The sequence below is a fragment of the Protopterus annectens genome, chromosome 7.part0 (genome assembly GCF_019279795.1).
Source record: "Protopterus annectens isolate FY-2018-M chromosome 7.part0, PAN1.0, whole genome shotgun sequence".
Classification (NCBI taxonomy): Eukaryota; Metazoa; Chordata; order Ceratodontiformes; family Protopteridae; genus Protopterus; species Protopterus annectens.
The window spans coordinates 1,472,152,902-1,472,178,009 of NC_056739.1; the positions used below are offsets into that span (position 1 = coordinate 1,472,152,902).

General features: G+C 39.0%; 1 protein-coding gene across 2 annotated transcripts in view; it reads left to right on the forward strand.

The window, feature by feature from the left end:
* The window catches only part of LOC122807082 (deoxyribonuclease gamma-like), a 925,207-nt gene that overhangs the window by 150,568 nt on the left and 749,531 nt on the right, over nt 1-25,108 (forward strand). The window contains exon 1 of one of the 2 annotated variants that reach the window (XM_044078021.1): nt 15,116-15,285. The exons of the other annotated variant lie outside the window; for it this stretch is intronic. The gene's annotated coding sequence lies outside the window, so the exon portion shown is untranslated. Of the gene's footprint in view, nt 1-15,115; nt 15,286-25,108 lie in introns of those variants that run through there. 2 annotated transcript variants of the gene reach the window in all.

Sequence of the window (25,108 nt, forward strand, 5' to 3'; positions counted from 1 at the left end):
CAACAAATAATTCAGCGATCGCAAGGTAAAGACAGCTGAGGAGAACATATGCTTCCCATATCTGTCCATTGTACAAGAATCCTTGTTTGATGGCTGGACAGACACAGAAGTTTCAGCTAACTTCTTCTTTGTGGCTGCTGCCACCACCATTGCATCTATAGGAACCACTTTTGTTAAATACTGCCTATCTTCCGGGGCCATAATGAATTTATTTGGCCTCCTTGGAATGGGGTCCACTGAGTCCAGACAGTCCCACACCTTTTGACTCACCAAACCCATGAGTGGGTCAAAAGGTGGAGACACACAAGAGATGGAGGGGTGAGAGCCAAATGCCTCCAGGTATACCGACTCATCTTCAGAAGGGGAAAGGGACTTCCAGCCACCCCTCTGTTTAAGGATCTCCAGGATGTCTGAAAAGGAGACATCCTCAGAGGGTGACTGTGGGGACCCTTCTGAATCATCTAAGTCAGTATCAGAAATGACAGACTCAGGGGAGTCTATGTGCTTCCTCTTACACTGTCTCTTCCGAGGGACCTCCTCAGGGGGATGCTCTGGGAAGGTATTGGAAGAGGAGGATCCACCCATTGTGGCTTCCTGGGGCACTGGCTCTCTACTCTGTGGGTGATGAAGGGGTAATGAAGAGGTGGACACCGGTCCCTTAGGGGGAAGAGAGGTTGGAGCCGAAGGTGGAGCAGACTCAGTAGAGAGCACACTCCACATCACTTCGAAGGCACTACAGTCCTGGGCCGAAAGAGACTCCGGCACAGAGAAGCCGGGAGATCTCCACGGCACCAAGGAGGGTGGCTCCAAGGCAGATGTGGGAGTCGAACTCACCTGAGCCAAGGCACCGAGTGGGAGAGCCAGTTCCAACAAGGGTCCGGCTCGACTCTTCCCCCGGGAGCTGACCAGGGAGTGTCGGCCCCCAGGTCCCTCAATGGACAAAAGCATCAAGGAAAGTGAAGTATACATTGGACCTGAGATAGTTGTGATTACTGGCTCCGGCGGTTCTAGCACAACGACTTTCATATTCTCTGGCTCCAAACTCGTTCGAGTTGGAGGAGGAATCGGCGTAGTTGGGGGTACCATTGTCGGCTACACGATCCAATGGGCTGGGCTTGAGGGAATTTCTGCTAGGGCCCGGGTCCAAAGCAACCTTTTCACCACCCGCTCCATGTCATCATCCGATAGCCTGGAGGATCTTGAGGAATGACCCAAAGATTTGTGGCTCCCTGCCACCGACTGCAGTAAAGGAGACAGTGGCACCGAGCGAACAGACTCCAAGGATGGTGACCGACTCCTTTTCCGGCTCTGCAACAGTTCTGATGAAACAGATAGAACTGAGGGAGAACCATGTTTTTTGGGCCCGACATTTTTTGGGGCCGAGGAAGTATAAAGTTTGGTGCTGTTGTCGGCTTAGATACCGGAGTCGATGAAGCAGCCTTTTTAGTTGTATCTGATTTTTTTTGTCTGACCCTCTCCTGCAAGACCCTGGCGCTAAAACTATGGCAGATAGAGCAGGAATCTTGGAGATGGAGTGGTCCCAGACAGTACACACAACTAGTGTGTCCATCAGTAATGGCCATTTTTTGAGTGCAGGAATCACACTTTTTAAATCCTGACTTGTGTTCCTTAGCTGGTTCCTTAGACATGACTAGCTATGAGGAAAACAAAAAAAAAAAAAACACTCTATATACGTAACAAAAAACTTATATCTTTAAGGGAAAGAGAAAGATAGCAAAAACAGGAAGGTATCTAAATTTATATATATATATATATATATATATATATATATATATATATATATATAGATATATAAATATATATATATATATATATATATATATATATATATAGAGAGAGAGAGAGGAGACGCCTCTAACTTAAACGGTGAATCCTAAGAGGGGAAAAGAAGGAAGAGAAGAGACAAGAATCCTCTAATTTAAACATATTCTTAAGGAGACAAGTCCCAAAGAAAAAACAGCCACAAAGGTAAAATTACAAGGTTTGAGAGTGAAAAAGTAGCACAAGGCTATTACGATAAAACTAGTAAGTAATAATAGATAATAATTAGAAGGTAACTGGTATAAAGATATAAAATATACAATTTTACAAGCCTGAGCCAATGAAGACAATCCTGAAGCTTCAAGCGGCAAATGAGATCTGGGGAACAGCTGCTAAGCACCATGGGATAGGACTCAGCCTCGAGCTAGTAGAAGCTCTCGAGCTTTAGTATAGGTCAAGTGGCTCCGAACCCACCCAGGAAGAATGAAGGTGAGATGGGACAACATAACATCAATACTTCAGGATTGAAATGAATATTTTATGTACATTCCATGGTTAGTATATTTTCATGTAAATGGGTTTGCTGTCAAAATTTCCACCTATATTCATTTATTTATGTGGAAATGTCGATTAGTGGAGAACACAGTTTATTTATTTTTTTCTTTTTGTTTCTTTTCACTGTTTGCACCATGCATATCTTACACATAAGTAAGGAAGTTATTGATCGAACAGTACATTATAGCTGACAAATCAGAGATGGTTCTAGGTACTTTACGTTTTGTATAACTGTCCGCATAATTCTGATGTGCATGGTAATTCCTTAGCTAAAGGAAAACTCCACCCTCTCATACAGTTTAGCTCAATCATTAGGTTTCTTTTCTCCCTACAATATGGGTCCAGCATTGTGTATGTACCAGAAACCTGCTTGCAGTTTTTAAAACTTTTATTTCCTTGCATTGGAGTCAAAGGAAGGGAAAGCCCACCTACTTTTTTTAAGCTCAACTTCTCACATACTTTGCAAAGAAATTCTTCTCCACCTGCATGACATATTATAGACGCAGTTAAATATGTAGTCTAGCAGCAAAACAACCAGAGTCAGCACAGGATCCAAAAGCAAGTTTATTAACTTCACTCTCTAGCGCCTCGGCCACAGTAAGCCTTCAAGGAGTAAATTATCAGCACTAAAACATACTTTAAATAGTCACAGAAATCATTCAATTATATAATTAACCAATTAATCAATACAATTAATGTGCACTTAAAAACTAAATAACATTCTTCCAACTACATTCTGTATTCAAACCTCTAGGTAATAAAGTGTCATATTTTAAAATGAAAACAGTTTCCTTCTTTAGAAGTAATCTACCTACAACTAACTCATCAGGTTCTGTGTTAGCTACCTGTTGTAATATGGTAGTTTTTAAGCTATCACTATTGCCATCATGAAATTCACAAAAATGTAGAGCTAAAGGGCTCTCCGTTTTTTTATTTCTTATATCCCTCAAGTGTTCTAAGAGTCTAACCTTAAACATTCTCTTAGTTTGACCGATGTAGAATTTATTACAACCACACTTGAGGGCATAAATTACCCTATTAGTTCTACAATTATGTAAGCCCTCTAAATTAAAATTTTTATTATTAATTTTAAAAAAAGCTCTATGTATATATGGACAAGCTTGACATTTCCCACATGGAAATGTACCTAAAGTAGTTAACTGAGTTGGTATTTTCACCATTGATTTAAAATACCTAGTACGTACAACCAAATCTTTAATACTTTTACCTTTTGTATAAGAAAAAGTTAATTTCTTAGTCTTTAAATTCTTTAGTTCATCAAAATTGTCTAAAAATTCCCAAAAATGTAATATATTTGATTTAATCATATTACTACAAATATTATACTTAGATACTACAAATAAATTATCTACAAAATTAATATTTTTATTAGATATGAATATATCTCTACTTTTTTGTTTATTGAATCTATCATATCTTAATTTGACAATTTTGTTAATATCACTTTCCACTAACTTTTTATCATAATTTCTTCTCAAGAACATCTCTTTAGTTTCTTGAACTTCTTTAAAAAATACCTCATCAGTATTACATAAATGAGAAATCCTTAAAAATTCCCCATATGGTAGAGCATTAATAACATGAGAGGGATGACAGCTATCAGCTTGCAAAAAATCATGTGGCTCTCCAAATTTTCTATGTAAACTAGTTAGAATGGGCTGACCATCAATACCCTGTACATTTACATCTAAAAAGTTAACTGTATGTCCACATTGTAACCCATCAAAACAAATATTAAATCTATTATATTGAATCTCTTGAACAAAATTATGTACATAGTTCTTCCCTCCTTCACATAAAAATATTAAATCATCAATAAATCTGAAATACATTTTGACATATTTTTGTACAAATTCATTTTTATAAATACATTCTCTTTCCACAAGACCCATGAAAATATTTGCATACATAGGTGCAAAGGGAGCACCCATTGCTGTTCCCTGTTTCTGTTGAAAAATCAAATTATCAAAACAAAAATAATTATTTTCTAAACAAAATTGTGTCAGATCAAGTACATAATGAGTTAATGGCTTATCTCCCATAGTTTTGTACAATGCCTCTAGGCCAAATTTATGTTGAATGTTGGTATAAAGGCTCTTAACATCTAGCGTAACCCAAAACATATTTTTATTCCAAGTTATTGACTTTATTTTATCCAAAAAGTCAAAGGAGTCTTTAATATAAGAAGGAAGACAAACAACTTCTTTTAACAACACTTTATGTAACACTACACCTAGGTCATGCAAAAAATATTTCCTTGCAGACACAACTGGTCTGCCTGGTGGATTTTTAGAGTCTTTGTGTACTTTAGGGAGGCAATAAAAATATGCTGGTTCAGTGTCCTTTAAACTAAACTTCACTTTCACATCTTTATCCGACCAAAATCCTAAACGAAGGCCCTTGTGAATTAAACTAATGTATTTAGCTTTAGCTTGTTCAATGGCATCCTGATGAACTATATTATAAACTGTTTTATCACTCAATAAATCCCAACACATTTTAAAGTACTGAGTATTATGCATAATTATTATTTTATTGCCCTTGTCAGATGGCTTTATGACCAACTCTGTTTGTTGTGAAAATTTTTTCAAATCCAACCATTCTAGTTTAGATAAATTATATTCAACTAGATTCTTGTCAAAATGGTTTAAATAATATTCTAATTCAAATTCTAACATCGCGTGTAGTTTCTTAATGCCATCATGGCTAAACGGAGGCATAAAGGTGCTATTTACATTAACGCCTGAGGTGTCAATATACCTTTGTTCATGAGCTTCACTATCACACGAAACAAACGACTCATCTGTGTCTGAATTAGAATAATCAGAGATTGAACTATTCACAATATCATTCTTAGGCACTAAAACATTAAAATAATACCACATATGAAGCTTCCTAATGAAGCTATACAACTCAATTTTACATTCATACAGTTTCGGAAGCACCGTAGGTACAAATTTAAGACCACAATTTAAAACAGACAAGAGACATTCAGAAATATTGCATTTTTGCAATTTTCTTTTTGTTTCTTTTCACTGTTTGCACCATGCGTATCTTACACATAAGTAAGGAAGTTATTGATCGAACAGTACATTATAGCTGACAAATCAGAGATGGTTCTAGGTACTTTACGTTTTGTATAACTGTCCGCACAATTCTGATGTGCATGGTAATTCCTCAGCTAAAAGAAAACTCCACCCTCTCATACAGTTTAGCTCAATCATTAGGTTTCTTTTCTCCCTACAATATGGGTCCAGCATTGTGTATGTACCAGAAACCTGCTTGCAGTTTTTAAAACTTTTATTTCCTTGCATTGGAGTCAAAGGAAGGGAAAGCCCACCTACTTTTTTTAAACTCAACTTCTCACATACTTTGCAAAGAAATTCTTCTCCACCTGCATGACATATTATAGACGCAGTTAAATATGTAGTCTACCCTGTCAGGTACCGCTGTCAATCTTAGATGGGTAATTAACTCTGCTAATGTCAGGAACACAGCAACTGATATAAAAAAAAGACAGGAATCTGTGGATTGTTTCCACTGTTTTTATTGCAGACAGGAGGAGAACTTAACACTCCCCTTTCATAGCAAAACAAAGCAATTAGATAAGTCAGGGATTTAAAGGCAATTGTCAACTCTTCTGACAAATTTACATGGGTTCAAAGGTTCATAGGTAGGTACTAGGCTATCGGCCCAAGGGCCTACGTAAGCCTAGCCAACAAGGTTCCATGGATTACGCCACTCATGAAAGTTATTTTCCTGTGCCACTGTCGAGCAGAGACACAGAAGTGATCCCCGGGGTGTATTTCCTATTTCCCATCCACTCATCAAGATTTTTCTTGAAGAGTGCTAATGAAGACCTTTGCTTGACATAGATGGGTAGCTTGTTCCAGAGTATAGGAAGTCTCTGGGACAGGAATCTATCCCTCCAGTATGTGTCGTGTTTATTATGGTGACAAGGTTTAGGTCCCTAGAGCATGTAGCTCGGAGGGACTGTGATTTCTTTAGGTGTAGCATGTCCAACAGCTCTGGGTTTGACATAGCTTTATATGTTAGGCAGAGATCACCTCGGAGTAGGCGATATGCTACGGAATAAAGCTGGAGTTTTTTGAGGCGGTCAGTGTAGGGCATTTGTTTGAGGCCAGTAATCCTCTTTGTGAGGTACTTCTGTGGCCTTTCCAGCTGCTGCAGATATCTTGTGAGGTACATTCCAAAAGGGGCATTGTACTCTATAATGGGTCTAATGAGTGTCGAGTAGAGGGGAACAAAGACCTCTGTTTTCCTGGATGAGAACCCTTTTATAATGAGGTGTGCCACGTAGAAGGACTTTCTGACTTCTGTGGTGATGTGACTATCAAAGGAGGGACTACTGTTCACCTGGATCCCAAGGTCTCTTATCATGCATTCGGTGTTAAGTAGATTGCTGCCTATGTGTTAGTTCATGGGTAAATTTTTACCAAAGGGGATGACACTGCACTTTTTGGCATTGAGCTTGAGGCCATGGCTCTGACACCAGGCATCTGTCTCAATGAGGCCCTTCTGTAGGATGTCCACATCATTTGGGGACTTGACTATGGCTCCTAGTTTGCAGTCATCTGCGAACTTCGTTAGCCAAAGGCCTTCTGTGTTAGCCTGTACTTCAGAGAACTAGATACCAAACAGGAGAGGTCCCAGGACGGAACCTTGTGGTACTCCACTTGTCACTGCTTTGAGGTCAGATTTGGAGTCTGCAACTTTTACAGTGTGGATTCTGTCAGTGAGCCAGTTGGCAACCCATCTTGTGACGTAGGGATTTATACCTAGTTTAGTGAGTTTAGCTATAATTCCAGAATGGGGGATGGTGTTGAAAGCCTTGGTGAGGTCAAGATAGGCTGTGTGAACCACCTTACCCTCATCCGTGGCTTTGGTGACTGCCTCAAAGAAGTCAATCAGGTTCAGGAGGCATGATCTGCCTTTCACAAACCCAAACTGGGTGGGGTCCATAGTTTGGAGGTTACCAATGTCTTTGTTTATGAGTTCCATGATGATATGTTCCATGGCCTTGCAGACCAGACTCATCAAGCTAATAGGTCAATAGTTCCTGGGATCAGTGGTGGCTCCCCCTTTGTGGAGTGGGATAACTGTTGCTGTGCACCATTCAGTAGGCACAAAGCCTGATGTGAGGTTATTATTGAACATGAGGCTTAAGTGGGGAGCCAGTTCATGTAAAACTCAGCCTAGGATGTTGTCCGGTCCCATGGATGCTGTGTTTTTGGCTTTAGAGAGTGCAGCTTTTATCTGCGTAGTTGTGATTACAGGGACTCTGCATTCTTCCTGTATTGATATGGCCCTTTAGGGGGTGAGAGAGGGGTAAAGTTAACACTGAACCTATCTGCCAGGATGTTGGCAATATCAGTTGGTTCTGTAATTTTCTCGCCTTTGTGCTGTAACTCAGAGCAGATCTGGGTGTTGCCATTTAGATTCTTGACATAGCTATAGAATGCTTTGTGATTGCCCTTGGATTTAGTGGCAATTTTGTTTTCATCGCTAGCTTTGGAGGATCTTATAAGGGATCTCAGCTTCTTACTGAGGCTTACCAGGGAGCTCCTCCACTCATGGGATTTTACTCTCTTTTGCAACAGTTTCTTCCTTCTGTTGTACAGTTTGTTTATGGCAGGGGACCACCAGATTGGCTTCCTTTTTTTGGAGGATAGCGTCTTGGTTCTGTTTGGGATAGCATGATCCATGCACTTGTGTAAGTGCTTATAGAGTGCATTTGTGTAGGATTCAGCAGTTGTAACTGTATTGTCCATCTGCATGGGTGTCATGAAGTTCACCACTTCTGTCTTAAGAAGCATGAAGTTGGCTTTGGAGAAATTTTTTTACTGTGGTTTCCTTAATGGGGGGTGGGGTGGGATGTGGATATCAAGGGTGATAAGCTTATGGTCAGATCGGACCAACGAGGAGTTGACTTCAGGTGTGGAACACCTGTCACTCATGTTGGTAATGACTAGGTCTAGGATATTGTTGCCCCTGGTGGGGTTGTGAATAAGTTGATCTAGGGCATTTGGAGTTTATGAATTCCAAAAAGCGTTGAGCTAAAGAGTTGGTACACAAGTAGTTTTCCCAGTTAATAGTGGGGTAGTTGAAGTCACCCATTATTAGGGTGTTTGGTTGAACCCTAATATTTTAAAGTACATCAAGAAAAGAAGAGTGGGAATCCTGGGGCATAGTGGGGGATCTGTAGCAAGCTACAATTTGGATTGCAATTTTGCCCAGAGTTAGTTGCACTTGGATAACCTCGGATGCATTATGCTGAGCAACTAGCCTGGAGGTGTGGATATCCTTAATGAATATGGACACACCTCCGCCTTTGGCGTTTTGGTCCAGGTTACATGGCTGAAAAGTGTGGTATGAGTTATAGCTTGGTAGTGCAGGGGTGCTATCTGGTGCCTTGAACCAGGTCTCAGTCACTGCACAGATATCAATGTTCTCCATTTTAAGGAGTGCCTCGAGTGAGTGCATTTTGAGATTTAGACTTCTAGCATTGAGTAGCATTACCCTCAGTTTTTGCTTGCCTGTTCCTGTTATGGTGGTGAATTTGTTATTTGAACCCTGCCTAAAAAAGGAACTATAGGGGCAGCAAGAGCCTTAGCCAGTATCCAGAATCCCAGGGGTGACAGGTGCAGGCCATCTGTGGCAAAGCATCGTGGTCTGTCGACCATGTCATCCCAAGCAGACAGATACTGGATCCCCTTAGAATGACACCAGAAGCTTAGCCAATTGTTGAAGTCAGTCATTTTGTCCTTGTACTGCGGTTTCATTCTGGGTGATGGCAGAATGCTACTCAGGGCTAGGGTCATGCCTGCCTGGGCTACAAGATCGGAGAGCTCTTCCATGTCTCTTTTCATGTAGTCCAGGGAGGTACGTCTCAGATCATTCACACCAACACGGACAATGACAGAGTCATATTTGTACTTGTTGTGGAGTGACCTGAGTGCATGGGTTATGTGGCGGATCCTGGCACCTGCCAGGCAGCTGACAGTAACCTTCTCCTTGTTTAGCCTGGTGAGTGGGACATCAGTGTACCTGACTATAGAGTCAACTATGACTAGTGTGTTGGGAACGTTGTTTTGCCTTATTGGCTGTGGTTGAGTGGCACACTGAGTCTATGGGCTATGTGTCATTTGGGTTGTGTTGGGGGATGGAGGTTGCTTGTGTTTCTGCTTTGGAGGTCTCTGTTGCTTAGACAGATTATTATTGAGAGTCTTTGCGAATGTTTTTGTGTTACTATGTGTGGATTTTGGTGGTGTAGATTTAGTGAGACTATGTAATGAGTGTGGTGTGGTGCAAATGTTTACCTTCTCCTCATGACTGTCAAGTTCAGTCTTGGTTGGAGAGAGCTTTACCTCCAGTTTGGCTAAATAAGTGCATCTCTCAGGTTGTAGTGTTGGGTGGTAGGAAGAGAGGGTTGTCTGTATACATGAGGCAATTTCTACATTGTCTCAAGATGCCCAGATTCATCAGATAGACAGGAGAGAACACTGGGAGCTGACCCTTGGACATGCCTGAATAAAAAATATTTTCCTCTAGATAAGTGAGGAAAGTGAGTACAAGAGCTGTTTTTCTCTAAGCAAGTGAGAAACGTAAGTACAAAAACTGTTTTCCTCTAGGTAATGAGGAAGATTGAGTGCTATAGTAATTAGTAGCGTATTTAGTGCTTACAGGTTCTGAACAAGTGCTGAGCATGAATAAGCAAATTTAAGTGCTAAAACTAATAATCTGTATCTGCACTAGACGAGTTACAGGACAGAAACAAGTGCAAATGCAGGCTTTCAAATCAGAAAGTTGAGAGAGATGGAAGATTGCCCAAATGGCCAATAACTATAATTTCTGGGCCAGAATCACTCCTTATATGGTAGACAGGTTACCTAGTGCTTACCATACCCACTGATAAGCTAGAAGGCTTCTCTCCAACACAGAAAGGCTTGGGGGGCTCAGAAGCTTACATACAGAACTGGATACAGCAAATCTGTATCTGGAACACTAGTTACAGGAAAGGTAGGAAACAGGCTTACAGTTTTTTTTTTTTTTTACAGAAAAGTAGCAAAAACAGTAGTAAAAATAATTCACGTGCAGTGCAAGCTAGCACACTTGAGTATGTAGCAATATTAAAACAAACACAGTTTAAAAAATGCAATTAAATTAAAAATGACTAAAAGCAAGTGCAGAAAGAGTTTATTAGGTAGAATGTGGTAAAGAGATGGGACTGGGGGAGTGTCCCAGATCAAATCTACAGTGGGGCGGGCAACTGCAAAAGCCACCAAATTTAAACTACAAACCAAAATAGGGAGTGTGGGTGCGGGTGGGACAAAACAGTTTCAACAGAGATCTAAGCAACAACTAACAGTACAGACTTTAAAACCAAAAAAAATATACTCAGCTCTGTATATTTGCAGATCAGTCTCTCAGAACAGTGAGACAACAGTTTCAACGGAGATCTAAGTAACAACTAACAGTACAAACTTTAAAACCAAAAAAAAAAAATACTCAGCTCTGTATATTTGCATATTAGTCTCCCAGAACAGTGAGACAGCAGTTTCAACAGAGATCTAAGCAACAATTAACAAACTCTATAACCAAAAAAATATATACTCAGCTCTGTATATTTGCAGATAGTCTGTAAGGCAGTCAGCAATTTGAATGCAGGCTGTTACTAACAGGTCAAATAAGCAGTAGCACAGTATTGAAATTCTAAGCTTTAAATGTTATTTATAATAGTTTGTGTTAAGATAACTTAAGAGTAGTAGCAAAGATTTCTGTGACATTTAGAAAAAAGCCAGTAAATATTTTTTTCTTGTAAAGTATAAATGCATTTACCATTTTCAAGCCTGCCCCCCTATCAACTAGGTGCACTGATACTGTTCATAAAAAGGTCTTTTATGCTTTGTGTGGCATCATTGCAGAGGGGGGTGCATATCTGTTACATTGTAAGAGTTTCCGACTGACTGAGTCAGTCCTTGCATTGTCAGAGAGCAACCGTAATATACAGCTGAATTTACTTTAACATACATTTACTATGTGCCCTTGCATTAAGAACACTAAGAAAAGAAAATCAGAAGTACGTAACTGTGTTTAAACGCATACAGACACACACACACACACAAACACACACACACACACACACTAGATATATATATATATATATATATATATATATATATATATGTGTGTGTGTGTGTGTGTGTGTTTGTGCAATATGTGTGAATACAATTAATTATTTATAATAAACAACATAGTATAGTTAAGCATTATTAATGTACACATTCTAGTAAACGTTGCTCAATGATTTAATTGGTCACTGTCACACATTGACTGTGTTCCACATGCAATCTTGGTCAATGTCTTTCTGTCAGTATTTTTTTCTTTGTATTGATAAGTGCATTTAATAATTGTTATTATCTTTGCCAGTGTAGCTTATGCTGTAGCTGAAAAGGGTCCTGGAACCAGTTCACATTCCTGGTTACCAAAAGTATAAATAAATATGAAATAGAAAAAAAGGAGGGGGAACATGACAGAAATAATTGAGGAACTAGTAAAGCACATTTTAAGTCTGCATCATTCATGAGAGAGAAAATCCTTCCACTGAAGGCATTGGGAAGTAGCAGACAGACTAAGTTTAGAGTCCTACTTTTTGTCACTTGTAAATGTACAGCAAGGATTATTTACTGCAGTGAGAGTTTTCACACCTCAGCGTGAGAGTATTGGCGAGGGTTTATCAAGATTGTTAGGATTACAAAAGACTCCTCTTACAAAAAACTGTTTTGTATCTCCTTTTGCTGCAAGTAGTTGACAGCTATTTATAGCCTAGAACAAGTTCTGTCAGACAGATAACTGAGGCTCAGTCAGGTAAAGGGAGAAGCAGCTCTTTTACAGAAGGTGTGTTTAGATGACAGTGCTTCGTAGTCCTGCCATTATATTTTAATGGCATGTGAAAACAGCACCACTTCCCTATGTCTGGCATGAGTCATATAAAGAGGACTTGAAATGTATTCTGGGAAGAAGGAAGTAAAGCAAGAAAATAAGATCATGTTACCAATGCAGGCCCCATTATCCGCCATTTTGAGAAACACATTAAAATTGTAAAATAAGCACTTGGAGTGATTTTTGAGGTATTAAGATAGCTCAAAAACAAAGATACAATGAAAAAAATATGTTTTTTTTTTTTGTAGTTCTAAGGTGGAATTTTCCTTTAACTGTACCACAGTGTTTATTTTTATATATTATTCGTTAGTGATATGATGTAAGCTGATTATGATAGATGGTATATCCCTAGGGACGAGTAGGTACTGAATATGTTCCTGTGCTTAGTTTACTTCAATTTACTGACATCTCATAGGATGCATGAGTTTCATATGTTTTATGATGACGTTTTCCTGTTGAAAAAATACTTATTTGTATTTGAGATAAAATTTAGTCTTATGCATTTAAATCCACTTTTTAAAAGTTTCCATTTTGGAAAAAAGGTATTGCAACTTTATACAAAGGTTCAGGCAAGAAATGCATTCTAGAAGTATTCCTTCTAAGCGGGATGAGTTTATGGGGTGGGACAGATATGGCAAAGCTGAATTCAACACATTTTATACTTTACTGGAACATAGTCGCAACTATCAGGACAGTCAGCTTATAGACAACAAATAAAACATGGAACCTGGGACTTTTTAAATAGACCCTGTTGGGGCGCGAAGAGTTGTAGTATGCAGTTTTTTTCCTTGTTCACTATTTTTTATATACTGGTAACATGCTTTGCATAACCTGTACAATTTAATTAAAGTTCACATCTTTTATAGTACATTTTAATAAATGATTGTGTTTAACATATAGCATACACTTGGTTTCACTGTCTGCTTACATTTGTTAATGGGGGCTACAAAAGGCATTTTGTAAATGTTTATTAAATTTGGCATCTTCGCCTGTAAGGGCACCGTGGTCCCCTCAATTCTTCCCTCTTGTAATATTTCTTGATAAAAACAAAGCAAATTAAATATATGCTGTTGAGGGGTAATTTTGTAATATGTTGTTGTTTGTCTTTTGGCTTTTCCTGGTAAGGGGTCGCCACAGTGGAACCTGGTCCGCTAATGATTGGCAGTAGATTTTTACGAAACGCCGAGGTGCCAGCTCGACGCCAAACCTTCAACGAAGGTATGCCCATTTACGCACGCATGTCTTTCGAACACTACCCAACCGCGGGGAGGACATGTAGACTCCACAAAGAAGGCACTCCCAAGCCCAGCCAAGAATCAAACAGGAGAACCTCTTGCTGTGAGGTAACAATGCTGCCGCCGTACCACCACGGTATAAAATAACAATAATAGTGCTTATATAACACTTTGAAAGTGCATGATCAGGCATACCTCTCAGTTGTCTAGATTTATCCTTCACACAGAAGTGTGTGGTTTCCTGGCAAATCACTGAGGATGGAAGTTATTAAACAATGACATGCATTTGAGTTTCAGACTTCATATCCTGCAGAAACACATGCATAGTAACACAAATCCTATTTTTCTAACAACTGTCTAAGTTTATAAGAGCAATATTTAAAATCTGTCCCTATCTGGGGCTTTGTCTCCCCATTATGTTAGGCTTTGTCCAGAGGTTGGGAGGTACGACAGTGTGGTAAACGGCTAGGTGTACGCTCCAAAACGTTGCATGTGAGTTAATCGAAGTATGAACGGCGGTAACTTCGAGGGGGCTTTAGTTAGTACAGGGATGGAGCTTTAATTGTTCTAATGTCATTTTAATTAACTAATGTTTTTAATGTATTTTTAGGTACATGAGAAATTAGTGTGAAAATAATTTTAAAATATAACATTTTTTTGCGGGGGTAGTGTTTCTTTAAGTAATTAATTGTGTTGTTCCCCCATTTTTTGATTGAGTGCTTATTTAAGAACACTTAATTGTTTGTATTGATACTTCTGAAGAAGTCTGCATGTTAGTAAACGAAAAGCGCTTTAAGTCTATATCTTTGTCAAGTATATTAAACCTGTGTGAAGACTCTACAGTTGTTCGATTTTGTGGATTTGTTTACAAGTGTTTTGTGCCTTGGTCTTTTCTTAGTGCTGGGATGGTGCCAGGCTTGAAAAGAAGCTTATAGGTCTTTGTGATATAGAACAATAGTTTTTACAAGTAACACTTACATTTTCCATTTTATTAAGACAGTAGACTCCCAATAATTGTGAATAGTTATTTATCCTAAACAAATCTGTTATTTGAAAGGTAGCCGGACCGTAATAAAACACATCTTATACGCCAGCTCGCTTTGATCCAAATACTTGCTTCCGAACAAAACAGTCAGATATTTTATTTTCAGGCGATGCCGCTTGAAACCATGTTGTAATGTAGATGTTTAATACTTGTGTATATTCATTTGCTGTGTTTCTTCACCTGCTAGATACGTTTATTATGTTTCACATTTACTTTCCTCCTTACTTATTGATTCATATGTTATGTATGCCTGCATTTGCTTGTTTATTTATATATTTACTGCAGTATTTACACTTGTGGCTAAAAATGCGATATGTCCTTTTGCACGGTTTATAAACAAAGAATCAAAGTCTAAAATTAAATGTACGCTCTTACAAGATAGTTGTGTTGATCTGAAATTCGGAGTACTGCTGCAATCCATTAACAATTAGGCCATAATGTCCCAATGATTTGTATGACGTGCAGAGACCCCTCCCCAGCCATTATAATACCCCGTGGGTGGTGACTACAGGACTTTCAAGTGAAACCTGAAGGCAGCTCAGGTGTCATTAAGCTCGACTCGTAGAGCTCGTTTCCACTTAAGCTTAAATATAAAGTTGTGTCTATTTGACCATAAAATTGTGTGTCTGGCAAGATATTGTATTCTCAGAGGAACAACTGTTAAATAAGAGGTATCTGATAACGGTAAGGAACTACATTTCTTGCATTTTAGAGTACTGTTTCTTATTAAACTTAACTAAGGAACCTGGATAGTAGGTATAACAGAAAGTATCAGATAACTAGTCATTGCACCTTAAAGGTGCAACACTGTAAAATTTTTAAGGGTGTAAGTGCTGTGTGCTGATCTAATTGTTGCCATAAATGTAATAAGGTGGATATACCGAAATATACTATGAAATGAGAAGTATATTCCTGGCTCTTCACACAGTTATATATTCAGGATGGCAGCGCAGCATACTTTGGCATTTTATGACTAAATGTTTTACTTTGCTGTCCTGTTTGAGAACCCTTAAGCGTCTGTCTCCAGGTTTTCGTAAAAAAGTAAATAAATAAAATAAAGCAAGCAAGTCATTTATGATTACGATCGCTTCCAGTACTGAATAGTATCAGTATAAACAGAATAAGAAAAAAGTTTTCTTTTTCGGAGAAACAGCATGTCCGGAATCAGAACGATGTGACTGTTGTATAAAATGCTGGATCTGCCCTCGACATTTTAAATGTGCTCTCTGAAAATTTAAAAGAAAAATACAGCGTAAAAAGGAGATAATTTAATAGGGTTGCCACCTTTTCAAATGCTCAAGATGGGACATTGTTTTGTAGAAATGTGGGACCTTGCAGGATAAAACATACCCACGGCTAGTGCAAATTACATAACTTCAAATTTTTGCCAAAATAAAAGCTGATTTTTGTAGCATTTGCGTTGCTTATGCTTTTTCGTATATTTTGTTTCAGATACAAAATAACTGTTTATGCAAATGTTAAAGAAAACTTAAGAAATATGTTTTGTCTTAAAATGTCAGGACATTTGCCGTTTTTTTTTTTCGCACGACACAAGTCGGTCAAAGCGGGACTGTACCTCGCAGAGAGGGACAGGTGGTAATCCGTAGAGATAAATGAAGTGAGTAGTGTCGGAAGATGGGAAGCTAACCGGTAACCTGACTTCCAAGCAGCACCAATATGCAGATGTCTGTATGCATGTCTGCCAGCTGCGGCACCATACCGCTCAACTCTAAACATTTTTGCCTCCTATTTTTCTGTTTCTCATAACACTGGGTTTCTGACAAATCCTTGCGGATTGAAGTAAGAAAATAATTGCAACATTTGAGTTTTAGATATCCTTTACAAAATTAATGGTAATGCTAAACCTGATATGCTGTCAACTTTCTTAATTTGTAAGAGTAGTATTTAGAAAGGGCTCCTAATTTTGGGGTCTTTGCCCCCATTATTTGTAGCTTTGTCCAGATTTCTTGCTCTAAGAGGTTGAGAGGTAATGCTCCATGTGGAGAAAAGTGTTAATTCTGAGATGTAAACATGCCGCCGCTACACGTTGAAAGGGTGTGTTTTAATACAGCGTTATCTATGGTAAACCATGTCTGTAATAACTTATTCAGTTTTTAACCACGGGCCCAGCTTCCTAGTTAAAGTTGCTGGTAATAGTTCCACATTGCTCCAAACGTTTTGTAGACAGACGGTGGAGAGCTTAGGGTTACCACCTTTTCAAGTGCCCAAAGTGGGACATTTTTGGTACAAACGTCAGATTTTGCAGGCCTAAACATACCCATGGCCAGTACAAAGGACGGAACTTCACTTTTTTGCGTAAATTATTTTGTAGCATTTTAATTGCTTATTCTGTTTCTTATAACATTTAGGTGTTACAGATACATAATAGCTGTTTTATACAACTGTTACATAAAATATATGAAATAATGTTGTCCTAAAATCTCAAGACATTTGCCATTTTTACAAATTTTTGGCAGGACACAACTGCCCAAAGAGGGATTGTCCCTCGCAAAGTGGGACAGGTGGTAACCCTAGTTGGCGTGTAAGGACCGACACACTAAATCAGACAAGGTGATTTCTGGTAAAACCAAAATAAGTAAAGGCAGTCTGGTTGTACAGACCTGTTGAAATAAACTGCGTATTTTTACTTGCCGAGCTAACAAAAACTGAACCGACAGTGTTTGCGCTTTCTAAAAACTTATGTAATGTTATTGTTACCCAAGTGGCCTTCGCTTGGTTCAAATTTAGCCTCCAGCCGGTTGCGCAGTAACAAGCCCCATTTTAATCCGCCCAAAGTATCACCAATGTCAGCGTTTAACACCCCAGCTAATTTGTCTCTTACTCGTAATGAGTATGTAAACTCGTAGTAATAAAATAAACAGGTCTCAATCTCCAAAACGAGGAACACCAGCCCTCATAATGTGAACAAACAGGCAAAATGTGGATCACATACCAACAAGCTTCCTAACAACTTCAACTAGGAAGGGCATAGGTTGGCTAAATACGCTGGTTTTACTTATAAAAAGATCTTTTAATGAATGTATATGATTGTGTTTTATTTACCGTGGATATCAGTTAAAAAAATTCCTAACATTGAATGTGTGGCACACCCTTTCAATGTGGAGCATTGACGAACATTAACTTTTTTAATATCCCAAATGAGGTACTACCCTTGTAATGAGATACACTTGAGAAGTATGTGCAGAAATATTATAAAAGTCATTATTTGCTGCACTTTAAGTGATTTGTGCGACAGATACACTGCAGGCTTCCTAGTGGGTTTGCTCAAAGGCTCATTTTTGTCCTGTATCTGGTACCTGTCATACTGAGACTTGTTTTTTTTTTGGGGGGGGGGGGCTGGACGGCTTATCCCCTTAAGACATATACAACAGTAGGTTCTAGGTTCTGTTTCTTACTAAGACCATAGTATTGCACTAACTAACCCTACTGATCCTATGCACTAATCCTGATTAATCACTACTTATTCTATGCCTTATTTGAATTAATATTGTATGCATCTCTTGCTCATAATAGCCTGCTGCAACCTATTGTTTTTGTATACTATTACACACTGTGTATAGTGTGAGTAGCTACTAGAGGCCTTTGTAAATATGTTTGACTCCTATCTGTTATGTTCTGTGTTATCTGGAGCTTTTCTCCCCTGAAAATGGACATATATCCAGCATACCTCTCAACCTGGAAACATAAAAATCTGGACAAAGGCCCATGAAAAATAGGTACAAATCTGTACACTGATTAACATACAATTTGCATACAAAATTATGTAACCCCACCCACTCCAGTAGAATTGTGGGATACCAACTTTCAAATACGAACTGAAGAACAGACACCCAAAATATGGCCCCAGAGTCCCCCTGCAGCCATTCTAATCTCACATTACTTGGCTATTCCACCCCATTTACCATAAACACTGTGCATACTGCTTTACTTCTACAATGATTTGGAATTTATTTTACATTTTATAGCACAAACACTAATAGATATCTGCTAAACAAAGCAATACAGTCTCATAATGAAAATAGACTTGGCATTAAAACTTCTCTGCCCTTGAAGCTGACATTCACTGAAACAGCATTGAAACCCATGCATCTGGCCAGTGGAGGATAAAAATTACCTTTAGGCTGTTTTCAAATCATAGAACCCAGCACACAAAACATACGCATGTTCTTTGATGCACCATCCTGACTGTATTAAATCATATTCAGTGTATAAATACAGCACACTTGTTAGAGCGCGTTAAATTTATTGTTTTGACATTTTTTCCAGTAAGCAATGAACTAAATGCATGAACCAGTAATGACAAAACTACCCAATTTAGAAAATTTCCATCATAAAAGTCTACTCAAACTTCTGCAATCCACCAGTATATGCACAATCTCTGCAGAAGTAAAAGTCATCTAAATAATTCCACATTAAAGAGAACTGTAACTAATGAAGACACTGCTAGCAAACAACTGTATATTTCATTGTTTCATCTACAGGTAAAGTGCCTGTTGCCCTTATAGGTAGGTACTAGGCTATCTGCCCGAAGGCATTTATAAGCCTAGCCAGAATGTGTTGGCTTTCGCCACCCCCCTTAGATTAGTTCCCTGTGCCACTGTCCAGCAGAGCCACTGAAGTGATCCCCAGGGTAAACTTTCTGTTCCCATCCACTAGTCAGGTTTCTCTTGAAGAGTGTTAGCGAGGAGCTCTGCCTAATGTAGATTGGAATCTTGTTCCAAAGCATAGGAAGTCTCTGGGACAGGAATCTATCCCTCCAGCACACCCTATTTATTGTTGTGGTGAGGTTTAGATCCCTAGAGCGTGTGGCTCCAGGGAATATGGTTTTCTTTAGATGGAGCATGTCCATCATTCTGGGTTGGACATGGCCTTGTATGTCAGGCAGAAATCACCTCGAGTAAGTGGTAAGCAACTGACTACAGCTGGAGTTTCTTCAGTCGAGCTGCATAGGGCATATGTTTGAGGCCAGTGATCCTCTTGGTGAGGTACTTCTGTGGTCTTTCCAGCTGTTGCAGGTGTCTTGTAAGGTACATCCCAAATGGGGCGTTGTACTCTATGATGGGTCTGATGAGAAGAGGGGCACAATGACCTCTCTTGATCTGGATGCAAACCCTTTTGTGATTAGGTGGGCCACATAGAAGGATTTTCTAACCACTTTGGCAATGTGATTATCAAAAGAGAGATTACCCTCAAGAATAAATTGCTTATGTGGCATTAAAAAAATAAGCTAGTAATATTTCAAAAGGGAATGGATGGCTAACTGATAACAGGTTCATAGTTACTAGGTATCTCTGCCAAAGGAGGACATTCTCAGGACTGCAGCATTCACCCCCTTTAAAAGTACAACACCGTACATTATCAGCAGTCCATCTTATCCACACACACTAAAGCCAGTAACTCTAAATGCAATGAACCTGCACATTAAAGCCAGTAACTCTAAATGAATGCAATGAACCTGCACATTAAAGCCAGTAACTCTAAATGAATGCAATGAACCTGCACATTAAAGCCAGTAACTCTAAATGAATGCAATGAACCTGCACATTAAAGCCAGTAACTCTAAATGAATGCAATGAACCTGCACATTAAAGCCAGAAACTCTAAATGAAAGCAATGAACCTGCACATTAAAGCCAGTAACTCTAAATGAAAGCAATGAACCTGCACATTAAAGCCAGTAACTCTAAATGAATGCAATGAACCTGCACATTAAAGCCAGTAACTCTAAATGAATGCAATGAACCTGCACATTAAAGCCAGTAACTCTAAATGAATGCAATGAACCTGCACATTAAAGCCAGTAACTCTAAATGCAATGAACCTGCACATTAAAGCCAGTAACTCGAAATGCAATGAACCTGCACATTAAAGCCAATAACTCGAAATGCAGTGAACCTGCACAATAAAGCCAGTAACTCTAAATGAATTAAATGAACCTGCACATTAAAGCCAGTAACTCAAAATGCAAGCAGCCTGCAGCAACAGTTGAAAAACTGAATTCCGGTTTGCCGAACGAACGTACTCGCACACAGTATCTAGTTAAAAGTAAAGAATAGAATGAACTCCAAAAGCAAAGAATCCATACACAAAAATGAATGAACTCTAAATGGGAGGAGGAGCCAGTAACTCTAAATGCAAGGAGCAGCAACGGTTGATAAACCGAATGCCGGTTTGCCGAACGAAAGTACTCGCACACAGTATGTTAACTTAAAGCAAAGAATACAAATGAATGAACTCTAAATGCAAGGAGCAGTAGCAATGGTTTTTGCACACTGAAGTGAGCCTGCAGCAATGATTGATACTGAATGCCGGTCTGGATTTAACAAATGAAATTGCTCACACAGCATCTAGTTATAGCAACAGACAGTTGAGTGAGCCAGTTAAAGTAATTGTAAATGCAGCAATGCAATGGTTGAGCCAGTGCCACCAGACTTAAATGCAGCAATTAAAACAAGAATAAATTAACTTGCGTACAGTATCATGGCCAGCAGATGCACACACTAAATGCAATGGGTTGGTTACTCGGTTTAAACTGAAGGAACGCAGCCAGCAATGATGGTTTTGTGCACACATATACACACCAGGTAAACTAAATGCCCACAGGACAGATAAGTTGTTTTAATTTCCTCTTACCTAGAGGAGTCTGTCTGCCAACTTTAAATTATACTGCCAAGCGCCATGACCATCTCTGTTATTTTCCCCTTTTCTCCTGAGTCCAACAAGGTAGTAGCTGTTGTCATCACGCACACCCCTATAGGCTGGGGATGTGTAGTGACATCAGCCTAAAATTTAAAGTTGCAAATTTTGGCAATACAAAAAAAAAAAAAAAAGACTGGGAAATTCGGAAGTTAAGGGGGCCACTCGGGAATTCATGGTATCCCAATATTTTGGCCTCAAAACCGGTAAATGCCAAGGAATTTAGTACGGTTGAGAGGTCTGATATCCAGTCAGACTATCCCAGTCAACAAATGTAAAATAATAAAATAAATAAATAAAATTGCAATATGCTTGTTTGGGGTTGCCATCTGCCCCTTTTTGAACAGGCAGCATCTATTTGAGCAGTTATGTCCAGCGAGGAGAAGTTTTCCTTTAAGTGCATATAATTTATTTTGCATGAGAGCTCTATAAGGCTGAACAAGTTTGCACGAGTTGTGAGCTTGGTTTGACTTGTAAAGTCTCGCTTTGTGCATTTGAAAAGGTGGTGACCCTTCTTGCTGTTGAGGCATTTTAAACATCCCCATATGTAAGCAAAACTTTTGTTTACTGCCATGGTTATTTGGAAGTAGCAAAGTATGCTGCTTTTTTTTAGTCTGTTTTTAGAACAAACATAATTTAATATTGGGGAACTGTTGCTCAAAAGGCTAGACCTACAAGTTACCATTTAGTTCCATGTTCAGCAACACCCCAAAACCAAACGTAATTCTACATTCAGAATGAGGGGACTGAAGCAGTAGAAAGAAGGTTGATGTGCAGTGCCTGCATAGTTAATTTAGATGATGGTACCAATTTAATTGTTATTGTACTGGGCCATAATAATGATGATATTGTATCCTGACAGTAAGGATGAGCATTGTTGCACTGCTTCTGGTAAGTTGATCAAGGGTGGATGTGCTATGAAGTCAGAATGACTAAGAAAACATTGACAGATTTGACTGTTGCAGTTTAAGGAATACTCTTGCATCCTTGTTACAAGTGAAAACTGTTAAAGATTAAAACCCCATGAAAAGGGTAATTAATGAATTGTAATATCGTTGAACATTTTTATTGTTTATTTATTTTACTGACATTTGTTTTATAGGGAAGTCCAACTGGTAATAAATACCCAATTTCAGCGGTGGCCTGGTAAGAAAAGTTCCAGAGAATAACATAAGATCAAGTAAAACCATAGCATAGATGTAATTAGAAAACATATGTACATAAAATTTGGCAGTGGAATACATAGGATACAGTTAAGTATAAAGAGACACCGGTGATGTAATAATAAAAGTAAAAATACTATTAAATATGACCATCAGTATGTACAAAAGTATTCGAAGAATAGTCTACTATGTTGTGTCTTTCGGCTTTTCCCGGTTAGGGGTCGCCACAGCTGAGCTCCAGTCCGCTAATGATTGGTAGTTGATTTTTATGTGCCGAGTTACCAGCCCTGATGCACAACCTTCAACGAAGATATGCCCATTCACGCATGTCTCCACACAGAAGACGCTCTAGTTGAGAATCGAACCGGACAGCATCTTACTGTGAGGTGACAACGCTACCAGAGCACCACCACCGCGGGTCTACTATGCTAGCAAATAATCAAAAAAGGATGGTACAAGTATCCCCTGAAGAATGGGAAGAGGGCAAGTGTTGAAAGGGTAAGGATAGATAGAAGGATGAAAGGTTAGTAAGAATGTAAAGTACTTCTTGATGTAAATCATACAGGAGAGGTACATGGGCATAGCCATGAGTTAGTAAGTGATTCTTTCAGACAATGATTTAAATTCATGCAGGCTTGATATAGTACTGATTGAATTTGGGATAGAGTTCCATAGTTTGACTGTAGTGCGAGTATAGATTTTGTCACACACTTTTTTCGGTTTATAGATTTCAAGCAGGTTTTTTGTAAAGATAGCAGAGGGCGATTTTGGAAATACTGATTAAGTACTGAACAGATAGAAGGGCAGGTAGAGGTGTTTTTTATGGGTTAGAAGAAGTTGTGTATGAGCTAGTTGATATGGGAGTTATAACCAAAGAGAACGTAATGCAGAATGATGAGTTTGTGTCAGGTTAGCTGCAAATCTAGCTGTCTCATTATAGCATTGCTCTATTTGTGATATAAGAAAGATCTGGATGTTAGTCAAAACAGGTGAGATGTAGAGAACAAAGAGTAAAAGATAAGAGTTAGTCAAAGTGATCCTACTAGAGGGAGTAAGGAATTTATTTATTTTTGGTCTATAAAGTAGACCTAGCTTTTGGGGATTTTATTATATAGTTCTGTATGTGAAGATCACAATTTAGGTTGTCATCTAGGGTGACTCCATGCAAATTGGTACGGGTAATACTTCAATGGCTGTATTGTTTACAGAGGTAATATGGAAGTTACTTTTAGCACTGGCATGGGATTTTTGAAAAAAATAGAAACAGTTTACTCTTTTTGGGATTAAGTAAAAGTTGGTTTTGATGTAGCCACAGTTCAACTGAGTTGAAGGCATCTTGTGGCATGGATTGTAGTTGTAGTGGGCTGTCAGATGAACAGATGAAAGTTGATTCATCTGCATACTGGAGAAAGCAAGCTTGCAGGGAGGAGATATATGGGTTATTGATGAAAATCTTAGAGCAGTGGACCAACAATAGAGCCTTGTGGAATGCCTGTTTTAAGTAGGAGATGGAGGAGGGAGACAGAAGAGAGCCATTTGACAGATTGGTATATTTCAAATAGGTAGTTGAAGAGCAGTTGCTACATTTCAGATAGGTAGTTGGTGAGCAATAGAAGAGTTGGTTTTGAAAAGAACTAGATAGGACATTTTGACGAATGTTTCTCAGGGATCTAGAAAAACAGAAGAGAAACTTCCCTTGGTCTCTACACTTATTAATGCTGTCAGAAAAGTTGAGGAGTGCTGTAGTGGTGCTATGGCCTATAAGAAACTATGCTGTGTTGGAGTTAGGAGATCATTTTGTAAAAGTTACTGAAGGAGATGCTTATGAATACACTTTTCCATGATCTTAGAAAGGGGAGAAAAGATGGCAGTTGATCTGGAAGTTAGAGATTTCAGAAGGGTTGCATCCTTCATGGTAAGGAATAATAAATTATTTTTCTACAGGGTAGGGACATAGGACTCTTGAATAGATCTGTTGATGAATGTTAATAATATTAATGTTGGGACATAGGACTCTTTAATAGATCTGTTGATGAATGTTAATAATTAATGTTAACAGATACGTTGATCCAGGAAGAAAGAGATCATTGTCTCCCTCTACTCTTCCCTTACAACTGGAGTGGCTGCAAAAGTACCTCACAAAGATGCCTTAAACAGTTGTCCTATATGGACAGACTCAAAAAAAAAAACTCCAACTGTTCTCTGTTTCATATCACCTACTTAGAGGTGATCTCTGCTTGACTTACAAAGCCATGTCTGACTCAGCTCTGTTAGAAATCCCAATCCCTCCGCACCACATGCTTCAGAGGGGTCTCCTTCTAATGACCGAAACGCCGATTCGCCGACAGTGAAATAACCGACACGAAACGACCGACAACGCAGTTGACCGACACGCTCGAATCCCGACAGACGGAAGACCGACAAGGGGAATGTGTAAGCGCGACCTGGTAAGTATGCGATAGTGAGGGATTTAGGAGTAGGGAGCGGACAGGTAAGTGTGCAATACTCAGGGATGTAGGGTTAGGGTGTGTGATAGGTGAGTGCGGTAGTGTCGGAGCTTGGGGTTTGGGGTGTGTAAGTGAGTTAGGGTTAGGGTGCAGGTAGGGAGAGTGTGCGGTAGTGTCGGAG